Source organism: Gossypium hirsutum, chromosome D02, assembly GCF_007990345.1.
Source record: "Gossypium hirsutum isolate 1008001.06 chromosome D02, Gossypium_hirsutum_v2.1, whole genome shotgun sequence".
In the NCBI taxonomy this organism is placed as follows: Eukaryota; Viridiplantae; Streptophyta; class Magnoliopsida; order Malvales; family Malvaceae; genus Gossypium; species Gossypium hirsutum.
This window is the reverse complement of record NC_053438.1, coordinates 22,906,485-22,915,288: the sequence shown is the minus strand read 5'-3', so window position 1 is coordinate 22,915,288 and position 8,804 is coordinate 22,906,485. Positions and strand designations below refer to the sequence as shown.

At 35.1% G+C, this 8,804-nt stretch overlaps 1 pseudogene; it reads right to left on the bottom strand.

Annotated features, from left to right (window-relative positions):
* Positions 1-1,927: 1,927 nt before the first annotated feature.
* Positions 1,928-3,494, bottom strand: LOC121214529 (uncharacterized; annotated as a pseudogene).
* Between the last annotated feature and the right edge of the window lie 5,310 nt (positions 3,495-8,804).

Sequence of the window (8,804 nt, the reverse complement as noted above, 5' to 3'; positions counted from 1 at the left end):
AGGACACCTTTTCCTATTGTCTGGTGATCATTATTTGCTTATTTATCCACATGACATCTTGTCATTTTGTTCAATGTTTTTGACAACAAAATCCAAAGAGAAAGTCCTAATTTAGACTCCTCCTTTTCAGATTTTCAACCCTTAAACATGGTGCGTTCTAAACAATAGTCCTGTTTCAGGTTCCTGTATTATCTAGAAACTTCCAGAGTAATATGCAAAACTTCCATTGTGAAAGTTTTATTAGTCCATTAATCATTATTCCAATGCAACATGCTTGCAAAAAGGTCATAACAATGGATAAGAATAAAGTTGGTTCTGAGCATAGCTCGAAAGGAATAAATTATCAAAAATAATTAAGAAGGATAACAAAGAAATCAATTGGGAATATGTATCTTAGAAATGAATGAAGTATTCAATATAAATATTATGAAAATTGGGTGCCCCAGATATCGCAGCTTGAACTTCTCTGTACAAACTTTCTGAAGACCCTTCTGAGTTTGACATGTGTTTGAGAGATCTACAATACTCTGTCGATGCCTCAAGATGTTGCCTACTCTTTCCCGTTGGTTCGAGTATAACTAGATCACCACATGCCCCCATCTGGTCAAAATTTGAACTGCTCTAATCACCTCTTGCCCCATTCTAATCAATATCTGAGTCGCCCTTTTCGGGTTTTCAACTCAAATCCCCTTTGGTCTCAAGGCGCCCTTTGCGGGTTTTCACCTTGGCCTCTCCATTTTCTTTCTTCTTTTCTTTTTTTTCGAAATAATTTTGATTGAATCTAAACTCATAGGATTAGGCATGTCCTTGTTATCCCTTCTGATCAAAATCGACACTTTTCCAGATAAGGCCTTCAACATAAGGCCCTTCCCATCTTGGATAAAATTCTTTTTGTATGGGAAAGATCCTCGTCAATACCAGGTCCCTCTCAAGGAGTTCTCTAGGGCGGACCTTTTTTGTGAGCTCGCATCATTTTCTTTTGGTGCATTTGACCATGATGGATAACTTTGAACATTCCTCTTCAATTAGATCTAAAAACTCAGAGTGAAAGAATCTTGTCTTCAATAGGCAAAACCACGATGGGCCCAAGAGAAAGTTGTTTCCCCGGTAGAGTTTTTTTTTGCCATCTTTTCTTTGGGCAATATGGCATTAATCGTGAACAGACTACAAACTTTTGATATTGTGCTATTGTTCAAATTTAGTGCATTGTTAGATATGATCCTTTTGGCGTTTCATATGATTCTTCAAGAATTGACATACGAAGTAGCTTCCACACATTTAGTAAAGTAATTGACGATCACTCTGATAAATTGATGACCGTCATATTCTTTTGGCAAGATTGACCAAATGACCTCCATGCCCCACATAAGGAGAAGTCATGTATCCTGATAATTCTTTGTAGGGTGAGATCCATTTTCCGACTTGTTCTACCATCCTTAACAGGTCTAGAAATAGGCTACGATCTATGACATCTTCAAAGTTATGAGATCCCTCTAAACACATGTCTCGCTCAGAAGGAGATTCTGAGTCAGTAGCAGCGTCACTCATGTCATTGATATCTGAGGACACATAGTAATTGCAAAAGAATAAACAAAAGAATGTGTGAATTTACGAATGATTATTTGTACAACATAATTATGAACAAAAGAATGATGTGGAAGAAAATCCAAAAGAATGAAGGAATAATTACTCGCAAAGAATGAAAGAATATTGGCTCAAATGCAAAGATGTATTTTATTAGAATAATGATGTTCAGACATGAGCCTATTTCACAAAGGAATTCCTATCGTTTTTAGGCGAAAAACAACAAGAATGTTCTGAACATTACTCTAAACAAGCTCTAAAGACTACAGAGATTTCTTTTGCAATCTAATTACTTAGAACACTCCCATATTTTATAAGGGCAGACAGCTAACAAGGTCCCTTTTCAATTGTGTCTTCGTATGTGAACACTTCTCAACACCTCTTCATATATTGCATTTATACCATTATCAATCATGATTGGGTAGCGAATTTCCTACATTAGATGAGTCATCCAACTTGACAATACCCATGTTGATGAATTTTTCAACTAGCTTTTTGAAGGCAATGCAATTCTCTATTGAGTGCCCCGTAATTCCCGCATGATAATCGCATTGTGCACCTACGTCGTACCATTTGGGATACGGAGGCTGTGGAGGGTTCACATGTAAAGGAGAAACAACATGCGCATCGAATAAGCTTTGATACAGCTCCTTGTACGACATTGGAATTGGCATGAACTGGAGTTTTTTAGTACCTGGCTTCACATATGATTCTTGCTTTAAAGGGCCTTGATGTCTGGTAGTTTCTGTCTTTAGCCGGCCCACAGCGATTGGTCTTGAGTGGCCCTTGTTATATCTGCCTTTATTTGTCCCCTTATTCCCTTTCTTCCTTGAGGCTTTTATAGTACATGGGTGCTCTACCTTTGCCTGTTTTATTTCTGATGCATTGTCAAGAGCAACAGGATTGGATTTTGAGTCTGTCAGGCGATACACTGGTGTCGATGTACCAGTCAAATATTGTCGAGATCTTATAGTAAAGAGTGCCTCTTGTGGACATGTGTCTGGTTGGGCCTGGTATCAAGGTAAAATCTGGGGAAAATATAGGGTCTTCATTATCATCCCTAAAGTGAGCCGCTGGGCTTTTCCCTTTACCCAATAACTGGGTTAGCTGGCTCATATTTATTTGGAATTCTTGCATCTGATTCCTCATTTCTTGTTGAAATTCAGTCAATTGCTCTTGCATCTGTATTTGCATTTGCTCTATTCTCTCCAATCTTTGGTCCATGCCTCCTAACTTTGCTCGAGTACTATAACGGTGTTCAGTTGATTGGTTGGTTTCCAGATTAACTGAGGAGTGACTTAAATTAATTAGAATCTTTTAATGTTTTTAAATGCATATGAAGTAATGCAATGCATGAATGCAAAAAGACGTCAATTTTGATTCAATTCCATATAAGAAAACCTTACTAGAAAGCAAATTTCTTTACATAAAGCGAATTACAAATAAAGCTTTGCCCTAGTACCCAGAACTCTAATCTTCCTAAGTAACAAAGCTAATTCTTGCCTCCGATCCGATTCTAATTCATACGTCACACTCAGCTTGTCAGCTTGTACTGCTAAAGTCTGAACGTAATCAGCTACTTCTGGAATCTGGACCACAGCTTCCTCCATGAGATGATCTCTGCTCCTAACTTGACTCTGAAAGTGTTGAAGCTGTCCATTATTACGACTTTCGTTTGCTTTTAAGTGCTTGATCTGAATCTCACAATTTTGCAACACCATCTCTAGCTCTTCAATTCTTTTCTTCATTTCATCAATCTTGTTCAAGCTTGCTTTCAACTCTATCGTAGAGTTTCGACTTCGATATTAACGAAGAGATCTTTCCAACACAATCACCCTATCCTTTAACTCGCCCTTTTCCTTCTGGCTTTCTGACAAATTCTTTTCTAAAGCCTCATTTCGCCTTTGCATCTCTTGAAATCTCTGTTCCCATTTATCGGCCTTGTCCTTTTCTTCTTGGATTTCTGCTCGCCACTGTTCTGACGTCTTTCCCAGCCCAACAGTTCTTATTGACAAACGCAACTTTTTATAATCCGTCTTTAAACTGCCCAGTTCCTCATCAACCTTGTTTTTCTCTTTCTTCAGCCTCTCAATCTCAAGCTTCTGAACGTCTATGTCCAAACTCAAGTTCGTCTTTTCTGCCTCCATTTGCTCTATCCTTTTCTCCAAATCCGCGTTCTTCCTCTCAAAATATTGTCTTTCCAATTCCGAAGGGATGACTCGCAAATGCCCTTCTATTGACTGGTCATCCTCATTATTTAACTTAGGTGTGTTATCATTAATCCTCCTAGCTCACCATCCATAATACTCAGGAGTTGTCATCGGCCCCACGGCTAACCTCTTCATTCGGCGAGTCTGTTTCCACGCATTGGACATTTCTTGAATCTTCTTTCTATTTGTATGAAAATTCACAATCAGCTATCCCTTGGGTCGCAGGTATAAACTGCCTTGACCTATATTGCCTTAGCACCAATAATGGGGCATATCCGACAGCTCCCCAAACACCCAATAAAGGTACCCAATCGAAATTACCACACCTATATAGGATCTCATCTGGAAGCAACCAAGGAGCTCTCCACTCAACATCTTCCTCTTGAAGATTTTGAAGAATTGCCATCCATTTTTCCTCCGAGATGTCATCCCTCCTCGGCGTAGCAACTATCTCTTTTAGTGGTGAATAATTTTCAGAAAAAACCCGATACGAAACTTTATCCACCTTCTAAAAGTGACTGTGAAACTATACGAGTAGAAGCTGCGCACATCCGATAAATCTACCCTCACCCGTCCTTCGGCATGCATTCAATGACCTGAAGGTTTCTGAAAAAATTACCGGAATCGGTGTAGCCTTCTTATCAAGCCGATCAAATAAATAGGTGACTGCTTCGTCCACATGCCCTAAGGCTTTAGGGAAGACAACCAAGCCGTATATACTTAAAGCAAAGACATCTAACCTCTTTCTTACGTCTGGGTGGGTGAGAATATCATCCTTCAAACTCCTCCAAGGAATGCACTTGTTGTCCCCCTTTTGCTTAACTCGTGCAGCGACCCACTGCTCACTCATCCCTGTTATACCTATCAGCTTCTTTGAAAAGGTTGGCACATTTACCGCTCTGAAGTAGACTCTATCCACTTGAAACTTTGAACATCGGAGTAAAGCCACATACTCCTCTGTCGTAGGTACCAAATCGACATTCCTAAACGTGAAGCAACTATAAGCAGGATTCCAAAACTGGGCGAGGGCTCGAAACAAATGTTTGTCTACCTTCACATCAAGCAAATAAGACAAGTCCCCATAATTTTTGTAAAATAACTGTCTAACCTCATTATTCCACTGATCCCAAATTTCTTTCAACTCCTGCAAATTGTTTTGAGCTACACTGATGCGAGTAAAATCCCATAGTTCCAATACATACCCATCGGCCAGGCTATCACCCTTTTCTTGCTGCGTTGTTTCAGACCAAGTTCGGGCAACCGCATTGTCCTCCACTTTATCAAGAAACCCGTTTTCCATGTTAAGCTTTCTATCTAGCAACCGAATCTGAACTGACGCCTTTTATGATGAAATGAAATGCCATGTCATGCAAACAGAATAAAACACGAGAATCAGTATCCAATACAAGCATATAATCAAGGAAGAGTAAAACGTCTATTAGGACAATTACTAGGGTTTAGTGTAGTTCTACCTAAGGCAAGCTTCTAAGGCTCATTATATGCGGTGTGGCTCTAAAGTAAAGGTACCCGAACCAGCAGATTCCTTGATCCTCACCCATTATAGGCTCATATAGATCAAGTTTGATTCAGGGGGACACATTTTCCCTATGACTATACGGAGATGAAAATCTCACGAAGGCATAGGTACCGATGTATCCCGAAAGCGATCCGCTATCCTATACGGAGGTGAAAACCTCACGAAGGAATAGTTTCTCACTCCCACTTAGAAGGTAAAAATTATTCAGTACATGTAATGTATAACGCAAAATAATTTAAAGTACTAAAATCAATTAAGCATGGATGCAAGAGGGTTTTTTTTAAAACGAATTTTTCGACTATAAGACAAAATTAATCAACTTTGTGGCTCGACTCTCTTACTTTTTTAAAATGTCCCTAGCGAAGTCGCCAAGCTGTCGAAACAATTTTTTGAAAAAAACAAAATTTTTAGGTTGTCGACTTTAGAAAATGAAAATTGGGAGTCGCCACCAATCTTTTATTAAGGTGTGATTGGGTCACCTAAAAATGACTTTGCTCTACAAATTTTAGAAAAACGGGCCCGGGAGTCGGTTAAGTATGAGGAAGGATTAGCACCCTCATTACGCCCAAAAATTGGTACCTAGTTAATTAATTAATGTCTTAATGTCGAAAATTTGAAAATCATAATCCGTAGAAAAAACTTAAAACGTTACGTATTAAGACCCTTATCATTTCAGAGAAATAAAATACCACACCCAATACGTTAGGGCACGACATTCTAATTTTCCCCAAAAATGAATTAGGGCAAAATACTAGTGCAATAAAAAATGTAAAAGAATATCCATTTATTCAAGATTTAAGAAATCGCGGCCGAATACGTTAGGGCACAATTCCTCTAAAATCTCAAACTCGGAATATTTCCTTTATTATATATATATATATATTAAAATATTCATTTCGAGAAATCAATGCGTCACATCCAATACGTTAGGACACAACGTGTTGAATTCCCAATAATGAGTTCTTATTTTTTTATTAAAGAGAAATCCTCGATTGTTAGATTTTCAAAAAATTGGAACCCAATACGTTAGGGCTCAATTTCCTTAAAAAATCCTAAATACGAGTATTACCTCTATTTTGAAGCGTTTTATTTTAAAATTAAATAAGAGATAGGGTAATGTTATGTTGAATATGTGAATGAATGCCCCTTAAACAAATATCAATAATAAATACAACAATTTCATAGAAATAATATGAATAAACAAATAAATAAACAAAATAATGACGTGCAAAATATCAAATAAATAGGCAAGATAATAATAATATGCAAACATAAATTAATAAGCGAATAAAAAAATATACCTGTACACATAAAAAAATACATAAGTTTTAAATAATTAATATAATATTAAAATTAATTAAATAAATTAAACATGTGTATATAAAATATTAGTATGCGAAAATTTTAGTATAAAAAAAAACATAAATACATGCTTAAATATACATATAAAAAATAATAATAATTGCATATGAGAATTATAAAATAAAAATTAAAAGAATAAAATTGCATTATCAAAAATATTGATTTTTAAAGAAAATATGAAAATGGACTAAATTGGATCGCCGGTAAAGATCCGGGGTAAATTCGCAAATAAATAAAGTCTAGAGGACTTAATTGAACGCTCGAATTACATAAAGGGGCTGGAAGGGCAATTTTCCCTTCCCCTCTAAACGACGCCGTTCAAATTAGACCAAATTGAAATAAAAATAAATAAAAGGGTAAATTAAAAAAATAAAAAAACTTAATTACAAAAACATTAAAAGGCGGAGGGGCTAAATAAAATAAATAAAATTCACAGTGGTATCACCTTCTCCCTTTTTTTAAAATCGTAAATAAGTAAAAAATAATCAAAAGAAATAAAATAGTAAGCCACCTTTAAAAAACTCCAATCGTTCTCTTTTTTATTCCTCCTTTTTCTTTTTTCTTAACAATGAAGGGAGAGGCCTCTATTTATAGTTGAGCCTCCCCAAATCCAACGGTACAGATCAATTACATCAACGGCTAAGATTAAATGGTATCTACAAATTAAATCTTTAAGATTACTGAATCATATCTTCTAAGATTGTATATATCATATCTAAGATTGCATATATCATATCTAAGATTGCATATCATATCTAAGATTGTATATTCTCGAAAATTATGTTTCCATATGTGAGCCCGGGCTAAAATTGGGTATTACATATATTATTTAATTTAAATTGTTTTTTTTATATGTTATTTCAAAATTTGATTATCCTTAAATCGATTTATTTTAAAATTCCTCTTTTATATATCATATTTAATTCATTATATGTTATTTTAACCTACTTTGCAAATGATTTATTTTAATTTATTTATATATGATTTTATTTTTAGTTGCTTTATACATAAATTTTAAATTTATTCTATACCACTTGCTTTAAATCGATTTGTATTAGTTTTTTTTAACTCGTTTTCATGTACTATTTATGTAAAATCTTTTACCACTTATTCAAATTGTTTTACGTATCTTACCTTAAATCCTATTTAATTTAAAATGTTTGGTTACCATTTTGAAATTTGTTTTACGATTATTTCATCTTAATTTGCTTTGTATTATTTAATCTATTCATCTTTAATCATTCATATTAGTTTTTAAATGGTGCGTGGTGTGACATTATTATCTTTATGTATGGTATTTGTCTATGGGTATTTATTGATTTATTTGTGTTCGTTAACATGTATTGTGGTTTACGAATTTTCACATCGTATCGAACATTGTTATTCCATTGCGCTTTTATTCATTCAAAAGTTGCGTTTAACATCATTTAAATATCAAAACCAATTCACTCAAAAGTCTTTTAAAATAACGCGACACTCGAAATTTGGGATCCTCGAAAAGATTGTGTCCTAGCTACTGGATTCCAATCTTCCTCGGGATCTAAGAGACTGAATATCCTTTTTTAATTATAACATAAATAAAAAGCTCATTATCGGGAATTCGACACGTTGTGTCCTAACGCATTGGATATGACATGTTGTTTTCTCGAGACGAGAATTTTAATAAATAAAAGTAAAGGCAATATTCGATATTTAGGAATTTTGTGAAATCGAACCCTAACTTACTGGGTTTTGATTTTCTCATCTGACCCAAATAATCAAATATCCTTCTCAAAACGCATAGGTTTTAAAAGTCAAAAGATAAACTTAATTTTGAGGATTTGAAATGTTGCACTCTAACTTACTGAGTGTGACAATTTATTTCTTTGAAATAAGTGAGCCTTATCATCCAATTCGTTTTATTCAAATTTTCTTTTCAAAGGATCGTATTTTAAAATCTTTTTAAAATTTCGACATTAAGACATTAAACAATCAATTCGGTACCAATTTTAGGCGTTATGAGGGTCCTAACCCTTCCTCGTGCGTAACCGACTCCCGAACCTATTTTCTCAAAATTCGTAGACCTAAAATCGTTTTCAAGATGATCCAATCACACATCAATAAAAGATCAG